Source organism: Globicephala melas, unplaced genomic scaffold, assembly GCF_963455315.2.
Source record: "Globicephala melas unplaced genomic scaffold, mGloMel1.2 SCAFFOLD_309, whole genome shotgun sequence".
In the NCBI taxonomy this organism is placed as follows: domain Eukaryota; kingdom Metazoa; phylum Chordata; class Mammalia; order Artiodactyla; family Delphinidae; genus Globicephala; species Globicephala melas.
The window spans coordinates 211,129-229,948 of record NW_027207479.1 but is presented as its reverse complement, the minus strand read 5'-3'; the positions used below and the strand labels follow the sequence as shown (position 1 = coordinate 229,948).

The window sequence follows — 18,820 nt, the reverse complement described above, 5'->3', positions numbered from 1 at the left end:
TCAAGGTGGGTTTACCTGCCCGAGCAGGAAGCTTGGGCGATGGCAGAAGTGGGAAGAAACTCTTGAGCACAGGTTCTTGGGATCCACGGAGCAGCGCATGCACATGCGATGGGTGCCTACACAGCTGGCTTGCTTGTCTGTGGGGAAAGGCGAGATGGGTCAGGGCCTGGGTTCCTGAGGGGCTGAGAATCAAAGCAGGGATAGAAGAAAGGGGACAGGCCCACATCCCCTGAACCCACGCCGGCGCCCACTCACCTTTGTGGAAAATACGATTGAAAAGTGCCCGCAAGAATCTCTTCAGATGCCTCCAGAGTTGAGGCAAGAAGGGGAGGGGGGAGGCCGGGAGCAGGGTGAGCCCTGAAATCCAACCCTTGTCCCGGTCACACCCCAGCAGCCCTCCCACCTCAGCCCCTTCAAGACCCCAGGGCTCCCCCAACCGCGCTGCACAGATCCTGCCCTGACCATAGTCACCATGTTGATCCCCACGTTGAGCAAGATGAAGCTGACCGGGATCAGAAGAATTGAGTATCCTTGCTCCTGGCATTTCCTGGGGATGGGGCCAGTGAACGGCTCGGCTCGGTAGTAGTTTCGCTCACCCATGGCCGTTGGTCCCAGGACTGCCTGGGCCCTCTGCCCTCCAGTTTTAACTGGGAGCCAGACTGGGTCATAATGGGGCAGGTGGTGAGGTCACAGTGAGGGAGGGGGATGAAAAGGAGGGCCCAGAGTGGCATTCCCTGGTAACCAGGGTCAGGTAAGCTGAGCCTGGACAGTCAAACAGGGCCCGGTGGCCGGCATACATCCCCTCGAGCGGTCATTCATTCGCTCACCGCCCGCTGACTCACTTGTTCAAATGACACATTGCGTCTCTTGGCCCCTCTTGAGACTAGGAAGACCTTGGCCTCAGAGGCCTGCTGAAGGCCTGGCTGGAGTCCAGAGCCTCAGCCTTCTTCATGCCCTTCACTGGGCCTGGAGCTGGACCTGCCCAGATGTGGAACCTCCCAGTTTGGAAGCAACTTCTTGTATGAGGCTCTCTGTGGACAGGGACAGCTGAGACACAGAGGAGGTGCCCAGAGACCAGGGGTTTGGAGTCTGCAGCTGCAGATGTACTTAGTGCATGGTATAGGACCAGGAGGGGCCTGCTGGCAGAACTGTGGCCACTAAACCAAAGGGACCCTCAGGCCAAGAAGGGGACACTGGCTTCTTATTGCAGGAAGCCAAGCGCAGGGACCCAGGCTGGCAGAAGGAGTGGTGCTTCCAAGCCACAGACCACCAATGTTTCCTGGACTCTGGCGCTCTTTATTCCTCTCTCCATGCCCTGCCGCCCCCTGCCCCTGCCCCCATTTGCTGCTGGTAAGTTCACTTTCCCAGTCTGGCTCCCGTGCAGAGAGGGCCTGGAGGCCGAGGTGGAAGGTAGCAGCGAGTTGGCCCGCGCTTGGCCCTCCTGCGGTTGCCGCTTCAGCACCAGACTGTCATACACCTGGTAGTTGGCATTGCCTCCCGGGTTCCGGCTGAGTGGCATGAAGGTGGGCGGGGGTGGAGGGTGCTCGGTAGCCTGGACGTCGGGCAGGAGGTGAGAGGGGCGGAGGAGCAGCGCTGAGCTGGGAGCCGGGGCCCGCTGGTCCGAGGCCTCGGCCAGTACCGTGAGGGAGGCGGAGGTGGCCACAGGGCGCCGCAAGGGCAGGATCTCAGCCCATTCGGCCGCCGGGTGCCGCACCTCGTGGGGATCGCGGGAGTAATCCAAGTGTCCCGTGGAGGGATGCAGGCTGCGGTTGGACTCGCTGTGAGCACAGCTGGGGAGGCTACGTCTCTGGGCCGGTGGGGTGTCGCGCTACCAGGCGTCGGGCCGGTAGACCCGAGGCAACAGAGCGGATGGAGGCTCAGAGCCCTCCAGACCCAGACTCCGCCATGGGCCCAGTTGCCGTCCTTTCGGCCCGCGAGCCCCTCGACCTGCACCTGGCCGCCCCCACCGGCGCCCAGCCCCGGCGCCGCCACCTGTGTGCCGGTATGTCCCTCCACAGCTCCCTCCGTCAAAAGCCCCCCCCCACCCCGCCCCTCTGGCGTGTCACCGCGGCCGGGTGCGGGAGCGGGATCGAGGGCAGGGGCCGCTTCCCCGGGCCTGCCGGCCACCAGGGGCGGGGTCCTGAGCTCGGCGGGGGGTGTGGGGGCAAGGGTGGCCTTGCCGGGGCTGAGGGGCCGTGGCGACTCAATGGTGGCTCCCGGTGGCTTCGGGCCAGCTGCTGTCGGGCAGGAGGGCCGGCCCGGGCTGCGGCCGGGCTGCGCCTAGGGCCGCGTGGGCGGGCAGGGCCGATGCCCAAGGGACCGCGGGCCCCGGGCCCTGAAGCCTCCGGGGCCACGTCCCTGTGAGCGACGTGCGGGATCTTGGGCGGGGCGCCAAGCGCCGAAGGGTTTGCTGGGTCACGGCCGCCCTGGGCTGGGAGGTGGTCGCCAAACCCTCCGCCGCCGCCCGATACCCGAGACCTCCGTTGCCCCTGCCTGGGCGGGCGAGGGGGCCCTGCCGGGGCGGGCCGGCCGCCAGGCTGGCGTTAAGGCGCCAGCGCCAGCGAAACTGGGCCTCAAGAGGCCGCCCGCGGCCGCCCGCGGCCCCCCGCCCCCGTCTACGGCCATACCACCCTGAACGCGCCCGATCTCGTCTGATCTCGGAAGCTAAGCAGGGTCGGGCCTGGTTAGTACTTGGATGGGAGACCGCCTGGGAATACCGGGTGCTGTAGGCTTTTTGCCTCCCGCTCCGCCCGCCTTCTCCTTTACTCGCCCGCGGCGGGGGCCGCCGGCTCCGCCCCCGCCGGGCCCCGCTGCAGGCCCCACCTCCTCAGGCCCCTCCCACCACGGCGCGCGCCGGCGGGGTCGCTCCCCGCCGGCCCGGCCGGCCAGGCGGCCAGAAGGCGGCCCTGGAAGGCAGCCGCACCCCAGACGCTCCCGGGGTGGCTGGCCCGGACCCAGACTCCGCCGCGGGCCCAGTTGCCGTCCTTTCGGCCCGCGAGCCCCTCGACCTGCACCTGGCCGCCCCCACCGGCGCCCAACCCCGGCGCCGCCACCTGTGTGCCGGTGTGTCCCTCCACAGCTCCCTCCGACAAAAGCCCCCCCCCACCCCGCCCCTCTGGCGTGTCACCGCGGCCGGGTGCGGGAGCGGGATCGAGGGCAGGGGCCGCTTCCCCGGGCCTGCCGGCCACCAGGGGCGGGGTCCTGAGCTCGGCGGGGGGTGTGGGGGCAAGGGTGGCCTTGCCGGGGCTGAGGGGCCGTGGCGACTCAATGGTGGCTCCCGGTGGCTTCGGGCCAGCTGCTGTCGGGCAGGAGGGCCGGCCCGGGCTGCGGCCGGGCTGCGCCTAGGGCCGCGTGGGCGGGCAGGGCCGATGCCCAAGGGACCGCGGGCCCCGGGCCCTGAAGCCTCCGGGGCCACGTCCCTGTGAGCGACGTGCGGGATCTTGGGCGGGGCGCCAAGCGCCGAAGGGTTTGCTGGGTCACGGCCGCCCTGGGCTGGGAGGTGGTCGCCAAACCCTCCGCCGCCGCCCGATACCCGAGACCTCCGTTGCCCCTGCCTGGGCGGGCGAGGGGGCCCTGCCGGGGCGGGCCGGCCGCCAGGCTGGCGTTAAGGCGCCAGCGCCAGCGAAACTGGGCCTCAAGAGGCCGCCCGCGGCCGCCCGCGGCCCCCCGCCCCCGTCTACGGCCATACCACCCTGAACGCGCCCGATCTCGTCTGATCTCGGAAGCTAAGCAGGGTCGGGCCTGGTTAGTACTTGGATGGGAGACCGCCTGGGAATACCGGGTGCTGTAGGCTTTTTGCCTCCCGCTCCGCCCGCCTTCTCCTTTACTCGCCCGCGGCGGGGGCCGCCGGCTCCGCCCCCGCCGGGCCCCGCTGCAGGCCCCACCTCCTCAGGCCCCTCCCACCACGGCGCGCGCCGGCGGGGTCGCTCCCCGCCGGCCCGGCCGGCCAGGCGGCCAGAAGGCGGCCCTGGAAGGCAGCCGCACCCCAGACGCTCCCGGGGTGGCTGGCCCGGACCCAGACTCCGCCGCGGGCCCAGTTGCCGTCCTTTCGGCCCGCGAGCCCCTCGACCTGCACCTGGCCGCCCCCACCGGCGCCCAACCCCGGCGCCGCCACCTGTGTGCCGGTGTGTCCCTCCACAGCTCCCTCCGACAAAAGCCCCCCCCCACCCCGCCCCTCTGGCGTGTCACCGCGGCCGGGTGCGGGAGCGGGATCGAGGGCAGGGGCCGCTTCCCCGGGCCTGCCGGCCACCAGGGGCGGGGTCCTGAGCTCGGCGGGGGGTGTGGGGGCAAGGGTGGCCTTGCCGGGGCTGAGGGGCCGTGGCGACTCAATGGTGGCTCCCGGTGGCTTCGGGCCAGCTGCTGTCGGGCAGGAGGGCCGGCCCGGGCTGCGGCCGGGCTGCGCCTAGGGCCGCGTGGGCGGGCAGGGCCGATGCCCAAGGGACCGCGGGCCCCGGGCCCTGAAGCCTCCGGGGCCACGTCCCTGTGAGCGACGTGCGGGATCTTGGGCGGGGCGCCAAGCGCCGAAGGGTTTGCTGGGTCACGGCCGCCCTGGGCTGGGAGGTGGTCGCCAAACCCTCCGCCGCCGCCCGATACCCGAGACCTCCGTTGCCCCTGCCTGGGCGGGCGAGGGGGCCCTGCCGGGGCGGGCCGGCCGCCAGGCTGGCGTTAAGGCGCCAGCGCCAGCGAAACTGGGCCTCAAGAGGCCGCCCGCGGCCCCCCGCCCCCGTCTACGGCCATACCACCCTGAACGCGCCCGATCTCGTCTGATCTCGGAAGCTAAGCAGGGTCGGGCCTGGTTAGTACTTGGATGGGAGACCGCCTGGGAATACCGGGTGCTGTAGGCTTTTTGCCTCCCGCTCCGCCCGCCTTCTCCTTTACTCGCCCGCGGCGGGGTCGCCGGCTCCGCCCCCGCCGGGCCCCGCTGCAGGCCCCACCTCCTCAGGCCCCTCCCACCACGGCGCGCGCCGGCGGGGTCGTTCCCCGCCGGCCCGGCCGGCCAGGCGGCCAGAAGGCGGCCCTGGAAGGCAGCCGCACCCCACACGCTCCCGGGGTGGCTGGCCCGGACCCAGACTCCGCCGCGGGCCCAGTTGCCGTCCTTTCGGCCCGCGAGCCCCTCGACCTGCACCTGGCCGCCCCCACCGGCGCCCAACCCCGGCGCCGCCACCTGTGTGCCGGTGTGTCCCTCCACAGCTCCCTCTGACAAAAGCCCCCCCCCACCCCGCCCCTCTGGCGTGTCACCGCGGCCGGGTGCGGGAGCGGGATCGAGGGCAGGGGCCGCTTCCCCGGGCCTGCCGGCCACCAGGGGCGGGGTCCTGAGCTCGGCGGGGGGTGTGGGGGCAAGGGTGGCCTTGCCGGGGCTGAGGGGCCGTGGCGACTCAATGGTGGCTCCCGGTGGCTTCGGGCCAGCTGCTGTCGGGCAGGAGGGCCGGCCCGGGCTGCGGCCGGGCTGCGCCTAGGGCCGCGTGGGCGGGCAGGGCCGATGCCCAAGGGACCGCGGGCCCCGGGCCCTGAAGCCTCCGGGGCCACGTCCCTGTGAGCGACGTGCGGGATCTTGGGCGGGGCGCCAAGCGCCGAAGGGTTTGCTGGGTCACGGCCGCCCTGGGCTGGGAGGTGGTCGCCAAACCCTCCGCCGCCGCCCGATACCCGAGACCTCCGTTGCCCCTGCCTGGGCGGGCGAGGGGGCCCTGCCGGGGCGGGCCGGCCGCCAGGCTGGCGTTAAGGCGCCAGCGCCAGCGAAACTGGGCCTCAAGAGGCCGCCCGCGGCCCCCCGCCCCCGTCTACGGCCATACCACCCTGAACGCGCCCGATCTCGTCTGATCTCGGAAGCTAAGCAGGGTCGGGCCTGGTTAGTACTTGGATGGGAGACCGCCTGGGAATACCGGGTGCTGTAGGCTTTTTGCCTCCCGCTCCGCCCGCCTTCTCCTTTACTCGCCCGCGGCGGGGGCCGCCGGCTCCGCCCCCGCCGGGCCCCGCTGCAGGCCCCACCTCCTCAGGCCCCTCCCACCACGGCACGCGCCGGCGGGGTCGCTCCCCGCCGGCCCGGCCGGCCAGGCGGCCAGAAGGCGGCCCTGGAAGGCAGGCGCACCCCAGACGCTCCCGGGGTGGCTGGCCCGGACCCAGACTCCGCCGCGGGCCCAGTTGCCGTCCTTTCGGCCCGCGAGCCCCTCGACCTGCACCTGGCCGCCCCCACCGGCGCCCAGCCCCGGCGCCGCCACCTGTGTGCCGGTGTGTCCCTCCACAGCTCCCTCTGACAAAAGCCCCCCCCCACCCCGCCCCTCTGGCGTGTCACCGCGGCCGGGTGCGGGAGCGGGATCGAGGGCAGGGGCCGCTTCCCCGGGCCTGCCGGCCACCAGGGGCGGGGTCCTGAGCTCGGCGGGGGGTGTGGGGGCAAGGGTGGCCTTGCCGGGGCTGAGGGGCCGTGGCGACTCAATGGTGGCTCCCGGTGGCTTCGGGCCAGCTGCTGTCGGGCAGGAGGGCCGGCCCGGGCTGCGGCCGGGCTGCGCCTAGGGCCGCGTGGGCGGGCAGGGCCGATGCCCAAGGGACCGCGGGCCCCGGGCCCTGAAGCCTCCGGGGCCACGTCCCTGTGAGCGACGTGCGGGATCTTGGGCGGGGCGCCAAGCGCCGAAGGGTTTGCTGGGTCACGGCCGCCCTGGGCTGGGAGGTGGTCGCCAAACCCTCCGCCGCCGCCCGATACCCGAGACCTCCGTTGCCCCTGCCTGGGCGGGCGAGGGGGCCCTGCCGGGGCGGGCCGGCCGCCAGGCTGGCGTTAAGGCGCCAGCGCCAGCGAAACTGGGCCTCAAGAGGCCGCCCGCGGCCCCCCGCCCCCGTCTACGGCCATACCACCCTGAACGCGCCCGATCTCGTCTGATCTCGGAAGCTAAGCAGGGTCGGGCCTGGTTAGTACTTGGATGGGAGACCGCCTGGGAATACCGGGTGCTGTAGGCTTTTTGCCTCCCGCTCCGCCCGCCTTCTCCTTTACTCGCCCGCGGCGGGGGCCGCCGGCTCCGCCCCCGCCGGGCCCCGCTGCAGGCCCCACCTCCTCAGGCCCCTCCCACCACGGCGCGCGCCGGCGGGGTCGCTCCCCGCCGGCCCGGCCGGCCAGGCGGCCAGAAGGCGGCCCTGGAAGGCAGGCGCACCCCAGACGCTCCCGGGGTGGCTGGCCCGGACCCAGACTCCGCCGCGGGCCCAGTTGCCGTCCTTTCGGCCCGCGAGCCCCTCGACCTGCACCTGGCCGCCCCCACCGGCGCCCAGCCCCGGCGCCGCCACCTGTGTGCCGGTGTGTCCCTCCACAGCTCCCTCTGACAAAAGCCCCCCCCCACCCCGCCCCTCTGGCGTGTCACCGCGGCCGGGTGCGGGAGCGGGATCGAGGGCAGGGGCCGCTTCCCCGGGCCTGCCGGCCACCAGGGGCGGGGTCCTGAGCTCGGCGGGGGGTGTGGGGGCAAGGGTGGCCTTGCCGGGGCTGAGGGGCCGTGGCGACTCAATGGTGGCTCCCGGTGGCTTCGGGCCAGCTGCTGTCGGGCAGGAGGGCCGGCCCGGGCTGCGGCCGGGCTGCGCCTAGGGCCGCGTGGGCGGGCAGGGCCGATGCCCAAGGGACCGCGGGCCCCGGGCCCTGAAGCCTCCGGGGCCACGTCCCTGTGAGCGACGTGCGGGATCTTGGGCGGGGCGCCAAGCGCCGAAGGGTTTGCTGGGTCACGGCCGCCCTGGGCTGGGAGGTGGTCGCCAAACCCTCCGCCGCCGCCCGATACCCGAGACCTCCGTTGCCCCTGCCTGGGCGGGCGAGGGGGCCCTGCCGGGGCGGGCCGGCCGCCAGGCTGGCGTTAAGGCGCCAGCGCCAGCGAAACTGGGCCTCAAGAGGCCGCCCGCGGCCCCCCGCCCCCGTCTACGGCCATACCACCCTGAACGCGCCCGATCTCGTCTGATCTCGGAAGCTAAGCAGGGTCGGGCCTGGTTAGTACTTGGATGGGAGACCGCCTGGGAATACCGGGTGCTGTAGGCTTTTTGCCTCCCGCTCCGCCCGCCTTCTCCTTTACTCGCCCGCGGCGGGGGCCGCCGGCTCCGCCCCCGCCGGGCCCCGCTGCAGGCCCCACCTCCTCAGGCCCCTCCCACCACGGCGCGCGCCGGCGGGGTCGCTCCCCGCCGGCCCGGCCGGCCAGGCGGCCAGAAGGCGGCCCTGGAAGGCAGGCGCACCCCAGACGCTCCCGGGGTGGCTGGCCCGGACCCAGACTCCGCCGCGGGCCCAGTTGCCGTCCTTTCGGCCCGCGAGCCCCTCGACCTGCACCTGGCCGCCCCCACCGGCGCCCAGCCCCGGCGCCGCCACCTGTGTGCCGGTGTGTCCCTCCACAGCTCCCTCCGACAAAAGCCCCCCCCCACCCCGCCCCTCTGGCGTGTCACCGCGGCCGGGTGCGGGAGCGGGATCGAGGGCAGGGGCCGCTTCCCCGGGCCTGCCGGCCACCAGGGGCGGGGTCCTGAGCTCGGCGGGGGGTGTGGGGGCAAGGGTGGCCTTGCCGGGGCTGAGGGGCCGTGGCGACTCATTGGTGGCTCCCGGTGGCTTCGGGCCAGCTGCTGTCGGGCAGGAGGGCCGGCCCGGGCTGCGGCCGGGCTGCGCCTAGGGCCGCGTGGGCGGGCAGGGCCGATGCCCAAGGGACCGCGGGCCCCGGGCCCTGAAGCCTCCGGGGCCACGTCCCTGTGAGCGACGTGCGGGATCTTGGGCGGGGCGCCAAGCGCCGAAGGGTTTGCTGGGTCACGGCCGCCCTGGGCTGGGAGGTGGTCGCCAAACCCTCCGCCGCCGCCCGATACCCGAGACCTCCGTTGCCCCTGCCTGGGCGGGCGAGGGGGCCCTGCCGGGGCGGGCCGGCCGCCAGGCTGGCGTTAAGGCGCCAGCGCCAGCGAAACTGGGCCTCAAGAGGCCGCCCGCGGCCCCCCGCCCCCGTCTACGGCCATACCACCCTGAACGCGCCCGATCTCGTCTGATCTCGGAAGCTAAGCAGGGTCGGGCCTGGTTAGTACTTGGATGGGAGACCGCCTGGGAATACCGGGTGCTGTAGGCTTTTTGCCTCCCGCTCCGCCCGCCTTCTCCTTTACTCGCCCGCGGCGGGGGCCGCCGGCTCCGCCCCCGCCGGGCCCCGCTGCAGGCCCCACCTCCTCAGGCCCCTCCCACCACGGCGCGCGCCGGCGGGGTCGCTCCCCGCCGGCCCGGCCGGCCAGGCGGCCAGAAGGCGGCCCTGGAAGGCAGGCGCACCCCAGACGCTCCCGGGGTGGCTGGCCCGGACCCAGACTCCGCCGCGGGCCCAGTTGCCGTCCTTTCGGCCCGCGAGCCCCTCGACCTGCACCTGGCCGCCCCCACCGGCGCCCAGCCCCGGCGCCGCCACCTGTGTGCCGGTGTGTCCCTCCACAGCTCCCTCTGACAAAAGCCCCCCCCCACCCCGCCCCTCTGGCGTGTCACCGCGGCCGGGTGCGGGAGCGGGATCGAGGGCAGGGGCCGCTTCCCCGGGCCTGCCGGCCACCAGGGGCGGGGTCCTGAGCTCGGCGGGGGGTGTGGGGGCAAGGGTGGCCTTGCCGGGGCTGAGGGGCCGTGGCGACTCAATGGTGGCTCCCGGTGGCTTCGGGCCAGCTGCTGTCGGGCAGGAGGGCCGGCCCGGGCTGCGGCCGGGCTGCGCCTAGGGCCGCGTGGGCGGGCAGGGCCGATGCCCAAGGGACCGCGGGCCCCGGGCCCTGAAGCCTCCGGGGCCACGTCCCTGTGAGCGACGTGCGGGATCTTGGGCGGGGCGCCAAGCGCCGAAGGGTTTGCTGGGTCACGGCCGCCCTGGGCTGGGAGGTGGTCGCCAAACCCTCCGCCGCCGCCCGATACCCGAGACCTCCGTTGCCCCTGCCTGGGCGGGCGAGGGGGCCCTGCCGGGGCGGGCCGGCCGCCAGGCTGGCGTTAAGGCGCCAGCGCCAGCGAAACTGGGCCTCAAGAGGCCGCCCGCGGCCCCCCGCCCCCGTCTACGGCCATACCACCCTGAACGCGCCCGATCTCGTCTGATCTCGGAAGCTAAGCAGGGTCGGGCCTGGTTAGTACTTGGATGGGAGACCGCCTGGGAATACCGGGTGCTGTAGGCTTTTTGCCTCCCGCTCCGCCCGCCTTCTCCTTTACTCGCCCGCGGCGGGGTCGCCGGCTCCGCCCCCGCCGGGCCCCGCTGCAGGCCCCACCTCCTCAGGCCCCTCCCACCACGGCGCGCGCCGGCGGGGTCGCTCCCCGCCGGCCCGGCCGGCCAGGCGGCCAGAAGGCGGCCCTGGAAGGCAGGCGCACCCCAGACGCTCCCGGGGTGGCTGGCCCGGACCCAGACTCCGCCGCGGGCCCAGTTGCCGTCCTTTCGGCCCGCGAGCCCCTCGACCTGCACCTGGCCGCCCCCACCGGCGCCCAGCCCCGGCGCCGCCACCTGTGTGCCGGTGTGTCCCTCCACAGCTCCCTCTGACAAAAGCCCCCCCCCACCCCGCCCCTCTGGCGTGTCACCGCGGCCGGGTGCGGGAGCGGGATCGAGGGCAGGGGCCGCTTCCCCGGGCCTGCCGGCCACCAGGGGCGGGGTCCTGAGCTCGGCGGGGGGTGTGGGGGCAAGGGTGGCCTTGCCGGGGCTGAGGGGCCGTGGCGACTCAATGGTGGCTCCCGGTGGCTTCGGGCCAGCTGCTGTCGGGCAGGAGGGCCGGCCCGGGCTGCGGCCGGGCTGCGCCTAGGGCCGCGTGGGCGGGCAGGGCCGATGCCCAAGGGACCGCGGGCCCCGGGCCCTGAAGCCTCCGGGGCCACGTCCCTGTGAGCGACGTGCGGGATCTTGGGCGGGGCGCCAAGCGCCGAAGGGTTTGCTGGGTCACGGCCGCCCTGGGCTGGGAGGTGGTCGCCAAACCCTCCGCCGCCGCCCGATACCCGAGACCTCCGTTGCCCCTGCCTGGGCGGGCGAGGGGGCCCTGCCGGGGCGGGCCGGCCGCCAGGCTGGCGTTAAGGCGCCAGCGCCAGCGAAACTGGGCCTCAAGAGGCCGCCCGCGGCCCCCCGCCCCCGTCTACGGCCATACCACCCTGAACGCGCCCGATCTCGTCTGATCTCGGAAGCTAAGCAGGGTCGGGCCTGGTTAGTACTTGGATGGGAGACCGCCTGGGAATACCGGGTGCTGTAGGCTTTTTGCCTCCCGCTCCGCCCGCCTTCTCCTTTACTCGCCCGCGGCGGGGGCCGCCGGCTCCGCCCCCGCCGGGCCCCGCTGCAGGCCCCACCTCCTCAGGCCCCTCCCACCACGGCGCGCGCCGGCGGGGTCGCTCCCCGCCGGCCCGGCCGGCCAGGCGGCCAGAAGGCGGCCCTGGAAGGCAGGCGCACCCCAGACGCTCCCGGGGTGGCTGGCCCGGACCCAGACTCCGCCGCGGGCCCAGTTGCCGTCCTTTCGGCCCGCGAGCCCCTCGACCTGCACCTGGCCGCCCCCACCGGCGCCCAGCCCCGGCGCCGCCACCTGTGTGCCGGTGTGTCCCTCCACAGCTCCCTCTGACAAAAGCCCCCCCCCACCCCGCCCCTCTGGCGTGTCACCGCGGCCGGGTGCGGGAGCGGGATCGAGGGCAGGGGCCGCTTCCCCGGGCCTGCCGGCCACCAGGGGCGGGGTCCTGAGCTCGGCGGGGGGTGTGGGGGCAAGGGTGGCCTTGCCGGGGCTGAGGGGCCGTGGCGACTCAATGGTGGCTCCCGGTGGCTTCGGGCCAGCTGCTGTCGGGCAGGAGGGCCGGCCCGGGCTGCGGCCGGGCTGCGCCTAGGGCCGCGTGGGCGGGCAGGGCCGATGCCCAAGGGACCGCGGGCCCCGGGCCCTGAAGCCTCCGGGGCCACGTCCCTGTGAGCGACGTGCGGGATCTTGGGCGGGGCGCCAAGCGCCGAAGGGTTTGCTGGGTCACGGCCGCCCTGGGCTGGGAGGTGGTCGCCAAACCCTCCGCCGCCGCCCGATACCCGAGACCTCCGTTGCCCCTGCCTGGGCGGGCGAGGGGGCCCTGCCGGGGCGGGCCGGCCGCCAGGCTGGCGTTAAGGCGCCAGCGCCAGCGAAACTGGGCCTCAAGAGGCCGCCCGCGGCCCCCCGCCCCCGTCTACGGCCATACCACCCTGAACGCGCCCGATCTCGTCTGATCTCGGAAGCTAAGCAGGGTCGGGCCTGGTTAGTACTTGGATGGGAGACCGCCTGGGAATACCGGGTGCTGTAGGCTTTTTGCCTCCCGCTCCGCCCGCCTTCTCCTTTACTCGCCCGCGGCGGGGTCGCCGGCTCCGCCCCCGCCGGGCCCCGCTGCAGGCCCCACCTCCTCAGGCCCCTCCCACCACGGCGCGCGCCGGCGGGGTCGCTCCCCGCCGGCCCGGCCGGCCAGGCGGCCAGAAGGCGGCCCTGGAAGGCAGGCGCACCCCAGACGCTCCCGGGGTGGCTGGCCCGGACCCAGACTCCGCCGCGGGCCCAGTTGCCGTCCTTTCGGCCCGCGAGCCCCTCGACCTGCACCTGGCCGCCCCCACCGGCGCCCAGCCCCGGCGCCGCCACCTGTGTGCCGGTGTGTCCCTCCACAGCTCCCTCTGACAAAAGCCCCCCCCCACCCCGCCCCTCTGGCGTGTCACCGCGGCCGGGTGCGGGAGCGGGATCGAGGGCAGGGGCCGCTTCCCCGGGCCTGCCGGCCACCAGGGGCGGGGTCCTGAGCTCGGCGGGGGGTGTGGGGGCAAGGGTGGCCTTGCCGGGGCTGAGGGGCCGTGGCGACTCAATGGTGGCTCCCGGTGGCTTCGGGCCAGCTGCTGTCGGGCAGGAGGGCCGGCCCGGGCTGCGGCCGGGCTGCGCCTAGGGCCGCGTGGGCGGGCAGGGCCGATGCCCAAGGGACCGCGGGCCCCGGGCCCTGAAGCCTCCGGGGCCACGTCCCTGTGAGCGACGTGCGGGATCTTGGGCGGGGCGCCAAGCGCCGAAGGGTTTGCTGGGTCACGGCCGCCCTGGGCTGGGAGGTGGTCGCCAAACCCTCCGCCGCCGCCCGATACCCGAGACCTCCGTTGCCCCTGCCTGGGCGGGCGAGGGGGCCCTGCCGGGGCGGGCCGGCCGCCAGGCTGGCGTTAAGGCGCCAGCGCCAGCGAAACTGGGCCTCAAGAGGCCGCCCGCGGCCCCCCGCCCCCGTCTACGGCCATACCACCCTGAACGCGCCCGATCTCGTCTGATCTCGGAAGCTAAGCAGGGTCGGGCCTGGTTAGTACTTGGATGGGAGACCGCCTGGGAATACCGGGTGCTGTAGGCTTTTTGCCTCCCGCTCCGCCCGCCTTCTCCTTTACTCGCCCGCGGCGGGGGCCGCCGGCTCCGCCCCCGCCGGGCCCCGCTGCAGGCCCCACCTCCTCAGGCCCCTCCCACCACGGCGCGCGCCGGCGGGGTCGCTCCCCGCCGGCCCGGCCGGCCAGGCGGCCAGAAGGCGGCCCTGGAAGGCAGGCGCACCCCAGACGCTCCCGGGGTGGCTGGCCCGGACCCAGACTCCGCCGCGGGCCCAGTTGCCGTCCTTTCGGCCCGCGAGCCCCTCGACCTGCACCTGGCCGCCCCCACCGGCGCCCAGCCCCGGCGCCGCCACCTGTGTGCCGGTGTGTCCCTCCACAGCTCCCTCCGACAAAAGCCCCCCCCCACCCCGCCCCTCTGGCGTGTCACCGCGGCCGGGTGCGGGAGCGGGATCGAGGGCAGGGGCCGCTTCCCCGGGCCTGCCGGCCACCAGGGGCGGGGTCCTGAGCTCGGCGGGGGGTGTGGGGGCAAGGGTGGCCTTGCCGGGGCTGAGGGGCCGTGGCGACTCATTGGTGGCTCCCGGTGGCTTCGGGCCAGCTGCTGTCGGGCAGGAGGGCCGGCCCGGGCTGCGGCCGGGCTGCGCCTAGGGCCGCGTGGGCGGGCAGGGCCGATGCCCAAGGGACCGCGGGCCCCGGGCCCTGAAGCCTCCGGGGCCACGTCCCTGTGAGCGACGTGCGGGATCTTGGGCGGGGCGCCAAGCGCCGAAGGGTTTGCTGGGTCACGGCCGCCCTGGGCTGGGAGGTGGTCGCCAAACCCTCCGCCGCCGCCCGATACCCGAGACCTCCGTTGCCCCTGCCTGGGCGGGCGAGGGGGCCCTGCCGGGGCGGGCCGGCCGCCAGGCTGGCGTTAAGGCGCCAGCGCCAGCGAAACTGGGCCTCAAGAGGCCGCCCGCGGCCCCCCGCCCCCGTCTACGGCCATACCACCCTGAACGCGCCCGATCTCGTCTGATCTCGGAAGCTAAGCAGGGTCGGGCCTGGTTAGTACTTGGATGGGAGACCGCCTGGGAATACCGGGTGCTGTAGGCTTTTTGCCTCCCGCTCCGCCCGCCTTCTCCTTTACTCGCCCGCGGCGGGGGCCGCCGGCTCCGCCCCCGCCGGGCCCCGCTGCAGGCCCCACCTCCTCAGGCCCCTCCCACCACGGCGCGCGCCGGCGGGGTCGCTCCCCGCCGGCCCGGCCGGCCAGGCGGCCAGAAGGCGGCCCTGGAAGGCAGCCGCACCCCAGACGCTCCCGGGGTGGCTGGCCCGGACCCAGACTCCGCCGCGGGCCCAGTTGCCGTCCTTTCGGCCCGCGAGCCCCTCGACCTGCACCTGGCCGCCCCCACCGGCGCCCAGCCCCGGCGCCGCCACCTGTGTGCCGGTGTGTCCCTCCACAGCTCCCTCCGACAAAAGCCCCCCCCCACCCCGCCCCTCTGGCGTGTCACCGCGGCCGGGTGCGGGAGCGGGATCGAGGGCAGGGGCCGCTTCCCCGGGCCTGCCGGCCACCAGGGGCGGGGTCCTGAGCTCGGCGGGGGGTGTGGGGGCAAGGGTGGCCTTGCCGGGGCTGAGGGGCCGTGGCGACTCATTGGTGGCTCCCGGTGGCTTCGGGCCAGCTGCTGTCGGGCAGGAGGGCCGGCCCGGGCTGCGGCCGGGCTGCGCCTAGGGCCGCGTGGGCGGGCAGGGCCGATGCCCAAGGGACCGCGGGCCCCGGGCCCTGAAGCCTCCGGGGCCACGTCCCTGTGAGCGACGTGCGGGATCTTGGGCGGGGCGCCAAGCGCCGAAGGGTTTGCTGGGTCACGGCCGCCCTGGGCTGGGAGGTGGTCGCCAAACCCTCCGCCGCCGCCCGATACCCGAGACCTCCGTTGCCCCTGCCTGGGCGGGCGAGGGGGCCCTGCCGGGGCGGGCCGGCCGCCAGGCTGGCGTTAAGGCGCCAGCGCCAGCGAAACTGGGCCTCAAGAGGCCGCCCGCGGCCCCCCGCCCCCGTCTACGGCCATACCACCCTGAACGCGCCCGATCTCGTCTGATCTCGGAAGCTAAGCAGGGTCGGGCCTGGTTAGTACTTGGATGGGAGACCGCCTGGGAATACCGGGTGCTGTAGGCTTTTTGCCTCCCGCTCCGCCCGCCTTCTCCTTTACTCGCCCGCGGCGGGGGCCGCCGGCTCCGCCCCCGCCGGGCCCCGCTGCAGGCCCCACCTCCTCAGGCCCCTCCCACCACGGCGCGCGCCGGCGGGGTCGCTCCCCGCCGGCCCGGCCGGCCAGGCGGCCAGAAGGCGGCCCTGGAAGGCAGCCGCACCCCAGACGCTCCCGGGGTGGCTGGCCCGGACCCAGACTCCGCCGCGGGCCCAGTTGCCGTCCTTTCGGCCCGCGAGCCCCTCGATCTGCACCTGGCCGCCCCCACCGGCGCCCAACCCCGGCGCCGCCACCTGTGTGCCGGTGTGTCCCTCCACAGCTCCCTCCGACAAAAGCCCCCCCCCACCCCGCCCCTCTGGCGTGTCACCGCGGCCGGGTGCGGGAGCGGGATCGAGGGCAGGGGCCGCTTCCCCGGGCCTGCCGGCCACCAGGGGCGGGGTCCTGAGCTCGGCGGGGGGTGTGGGGGCAAGGGTGGCCTTGCCGGGGCTGAGGGGCCGTGGCGACTCAATGGTGGCTCCCGGTGGCTTCGGGCCAGCTGCTGTCGGGCAGGAGGGCCGGCCCGGGCTGCGGCCGGGCTGCGCCTAGGGCCGCGTGGGCGGGCAGGGCCGATGCCCAAGGGACCGCGGGCCCCGGGCCCTGAAGCCTCCGGGGCCACGTCCCTGTGAGCGACGTGCGGGATCTTGGGCGGGGCGCCAAGCGCCGAAGGGTTTGCTGGGTCACGGCCGCCCTGGGCTGGGAGGTGGTCGCCAAACCCTCCGCCGCCGCCCGATACCCGAGACCTCCGTTGCCCCTGCCTGGGCGGGCGAGGGGGCCCTGCCGGGGCGGGCCGGCCGCCAGGCTGGCGTTAAGGCGCCAGCGCCAGCGAAACTGGGCCTCAAGAGGCCGCCCGCGGCCCCCCGCCCCCGTCTACGGCCATACCACCCTGAACGCGCCCGATCTCGTCTGATCTCGGAAGCTAAGCAGGGTCGGGCCTGGTTAGTACTTGGATGGGAGACCGCCTGGGAATACCGGGTGCTGTAGGCTTTTTGCCTCCCGCTCCGCCCGCCTTCTCCTTTACTCGCCCGCGGCGGGGGGGCCGCCGGCTCCGCCCCCGCCGAGCCCCGCTGCAGGCAGTAGTCAAGGTGGGTTTACCTGCCCGAGCAGGAAGCTTGGGCGATGGCAGAAGTGGGAAGAAACTCTTGAGCACAGGTTCTTGGGATCCACGGAGCAGCGCATGCACATGCGATGGGTGCCTACACAGCTGGCTTGCTTGTCTGTGGGGAAAGGCGAGATGGGTCAGGGCCTGGGTTCCTGAGGGGCTGAGAATCAAGGCAGGGATAGAAGAAAGGGGACAGGCCCACATCCCCTGAACCCACGCCGGCGCCCACTCACCTTTGTGGAAAATACGATTGAAAAGTGCCCGCAAGAATCTCTTCAGATGCCTCCAGAGTTGAGGCAAGAAGGGGAGGGGGGAGGCCGGGAGCAGGGTGAGCCCTGAAATCCAACCCTTGTCCCGGTCACACCCCAGCAGCCCTCCCACCTCAGCCCCTTCAAGACCCCAGGGCTCCCCCAACCGCGCTGCACAGATCCTGCCCTGACCATAGTCACCATGTTGATCCCCACGTTGAGCAAGATGAAGCTGACCGGGATCAGAAGAATTGAGTATCCTTGCTCCTGGCATTTCCTGGGGATGGGGCCAGTGAACGGCTCGGCTCGGTAGTAGTTTCGCTCACCCATGGCCGTTGGTCCCAGGACTGCCTGGGCCCTCTGCCCTCCAGTTTTAACTGGGAGCCAGACTGGGTCATAATGGGGCAGGTGGTGAGGTCACAGTGAGGGAGGGGGATGAAAAGGAGGGCCCAGAGTGGCATTCCCTGGTAACCAGGGTCAGGTAAGCTGAGCCTGGACAGTCAAACAGGGCCCGGTGGCCGGCATACATCCCCTCGAGCGGTCATTCATTCGCTCACCGCCCGCTGACTCACTTGTTCAAATGACACATTGCGTCTCTTGGCCCCTCTTGAGACTAGGAAGACCTTGGCCTCAGAGGCCTGCTGAAGGCCTGGCTGGAGTCCAGAGCCTCAGCCTTCTTCATGCCCTTCACTGGGCCTGGAGCTGGACCTGCCCAGATGTGGAACCTCCCAGTTTGGAAGCAACTTCTTGTATGAGGCTCTCTGTGGACAGGGACAGCTGAGACACAGAGGAGGTGCCCAGAGACCAGGGGTTTGGAGTCTGCAGCTGCAGATGTACTTAGTGCATGGTATAGGACCAGGAGGGGCCTGCTGGCAGAACTGTGGCCACTAAACCAAAGGGACCCTCAGGCCAAGAAGGGGACACTGGCTTCTTATTGCAGGAAGCCAAGCGCAGGGACCCAGGCTGGCAGAAGGAGTGGCGCTTCCAAGCCACAGACCACCAATGTTTCCTGGACTCTGGCGCTCTTTATTCCTCTCTCCATGCCCTGCCGCCCCCTGCCCCTGCCCCCACTTGCTGCTGGTAAGTTCATTTTCCCAGTCTGGCTCCCGTGCAGAGAGGGCCTGGAGGCCGAGGTGGAAGGTAGCAGCGAGTTGGCCCGCGCTTGGCCCTCCTGCGGTTGCCGCTTCAGCACCAGACTGTCATACACCTGGTAGTTGGCATTGCCTCCCGGGTTCCGGCTGAGTGGCATGAAGGTGGGCGGGGGTGGAGGGTGCTCGGTAGCCTGGACGTCGGGCAGGAGGTGAGAGGGGCGGAGGAGCAGCGCTGAGCTGGGAGCCGGGGCCCGCTGGTCCGAGGCCTCGGCCAGTACCGTGAGGGAGGCGGAGGTGGCCACAGGGCGCCGCAAGGGCAGGATCTCAGCCCATTCGGCCGCCGGGTGCCGCACCTCGTGGGGATCGCGGGAGTAATCCAAGTGTCCCGTGGAGGGATGCAGGCTGCGGTTGGACTCGCTGTGAGCACAGCTGGGGAGGCTACGTCTCTGGGCCGGTGGGGTGTCGCGCTACCAGGCGTCGGGCCGGTAGACCCGAGGCAACAGAGCGGATGGAGGCTCAGAGCCCTCCAGACCCAGACTCCGCCATGGGCCCAGTTGCCGTCCTTTCGGCCCGCGAGCCCCTCGACCTGCACCTGGCCGCCCCCACCGGCGCCCAGCCCCGGCGCCGCCACCTGTGTGCCGGTATGTCCCTCCACAGCTCCCTCCGTCAAAAGCCCCCCCCCACCCCGCCCCTCTGGCGTGTCACCGCGGCCGGGTGCGGGAGCGGGATCGAGGGCAGGGGCCGCTTCCCCGGGCCTGCCGGCCACCAGGGGCGGGGTCCTGAGCTCGGCGGGGGGTGTGGGGGCAAGGGTGGCCTTGCCGGGGCTGAGGGGCCGTGGCGACTCATTGGTGGCTCCCGGTGGCTTCGGGCCAGCTGCTGTCGGGCAGGAGGGCCGGCCCGGGCTGCGGCCGGGCTGCGCCTAGGGCCGCGTGGGCGGGCAGGGCCGATGCCCAAGGGACCGCGG

The 18,820-nt window shown here is 73.7% G+C and overlaps 14 non-coding genes across 14 annotated transcripts; all 14 read left to right on the top strand.

The window, feature by feature from the left end:
* The first annotated feature begins 2,613 nt into the window (after nucleotides 1-2,613).
* Nucleotides 2,614-2,732, top strand: LOC132594779 (5S ribosomal RNA). Its single transcript, XR_009560948.1, has one exon. It is a non-coding gene; the product is annotated as a 5S ribosomal RNA (ribosomal RNA).
* Nucleotides 2,733-3,674: 942 nt separating this feature from the next.
* Nucleotides 3,675-3,793, top strand: LOC132594778 (5S ribosomal RNA). The gene has a single exon (XR_009560947.1). It is a non-coding gene; the product is annotated as a 5S ribosomal RNA (ribosomal RNA).
* A 932-nt stretch (nucleotides 3,794-4,725) lies between these two features.
* Nucleotides 4,726-4,844, top strand: LOC132594777 (5S ribosomal RNA). Its single transcript, XR_009560946.1, has one exon. It is a non-coding gene; the product is annotated as a 5S ribosomal RNA (ribosomal RNA).
* A 931-nt stretch (nucleotides 4,845-5,775) lies between these two features.
* LOC132594776 (5S ribosomal RNA) lies at nucleotides 5,776-5,894 on the top strand. Its single transcript, XR_009560945.1, has one exon. It is a non-coding gene; the product is annotated as a 5S ribosomal RNA (ribosomal RNA).
* A 932-nt stretch (nucleotides 5,895-6,826) lies between these two features.
* Nucleotides 6,827-6,945, top strand: LOC132594775 (5S ribosomal RNA). Its single transcript, XR_009560944.1, has one exon. It is a non-coding gene; the product is annotated as a 5S ribosomal RNA (ribosomal RNA).
* A 932-nt stretch (nucleotides 6,946-7,877) lies between these two features.
* On the top strand, nucleotides 7,878-7,996 carry LOC132594774 (5S ribosomal RNA). The gene has a single exon (XR_009560943.1). It is a non-coding gene; the product is annotated as a 5S ribosomal RNA (ribosomal RNA).
* A 932-nt stretch (nucleotides 7,997-8,928) lies between these two features.
* On the top strand, nucleotides 8,929-9,047 carry LOC132594773 (5S ribosomal RNA). Its single transcript, XR_009560942.1, has one exon. It is a non-coding gene; the product is annotated as a 5S ribosomal RNA (ribosomal RNA).
* Nucleotides 9,048-9,979: 932 nt separating this feature from the next.
* Nucleotides 9,980-10,098, top strand: LOC132594772 (5S ribosomal RNA). The gene has a single exon (XR_009560941.1). It is a non-coding gene; the product is annotated as a 5S ribosomal RNA (ribosomal RNA).
* Nucleotides 10,099-11,029: 931 nt separating this feature from the next.
* On the top strand, nucleotides 11,030-11,148 carry LOC132594771 (5S ribosomal RNA). The gene has a single exon (XR_009560940.1). It is a non-coding gene; the product is annotated as a 5S ribosomal RNA (ribosomal RNA).
* Nucleotides 11,149-12,080: 932 nt separating this feature from the next.
* On the top strand, nucleotides 12,081-12,199 carry LOC132594769 (5S ribosomal RNA). Its single transcript, XR_009560938.1, has one exon. It is a non-coding gene; the product is annotated as a 5S ribosomal RNA (ribosomal RNA).
* A 931-nt stretch (nucleotides 12,200-13,130) lies between these two features.
* Nucleotides 13,131-13,249, top strand: LOC132594768 (5S ribosomal RNA). The gene has a single exon (XR_009560937.1). It is a non-coding gene; the product is annotated as a 5S ribosomal RNA (ribosomal RNA).
* A 932-nt stretch (nucleotides 13,250-14,181) lies between these two features.
* LOC132594767 (5S ribosomal RNA) lies at nucleotides 14,182-14,300 on the top strand. The gene has a single exon (XR_009560936.1). It is a non-coding gene; the product is annotated as a 5S ribosomal RNA (ribosomal RNA).
* A 932-nt stretch (nucleotides 14,301-15,232) lies between these two features.
* On the top strand, nucleotides 15,233-15,351 carry LOC132594766 (5S ribosomal RNA). The gene has a single exon (XR_009560935.1). It is a non-coding gene; the product is annotated as a 5S ribosomal RNA (ribosomal RNA).
* A 932-nt stretch (nucleotides 15,352-16,283) lies between these two features.
* Nucleotides 16,284-16,402, top strand: LOC132594765 (5S ribosomal RNA). Its single transcript, XR_009560934.1, has one exon. It is a non-coding gene; the product is annotated as a 5S ribosomal RNA (ribosomal RNA).
* The last annotated feature ends 2,418 nt before the right edge of the window (nucleotides 16,403-18,820 follow it).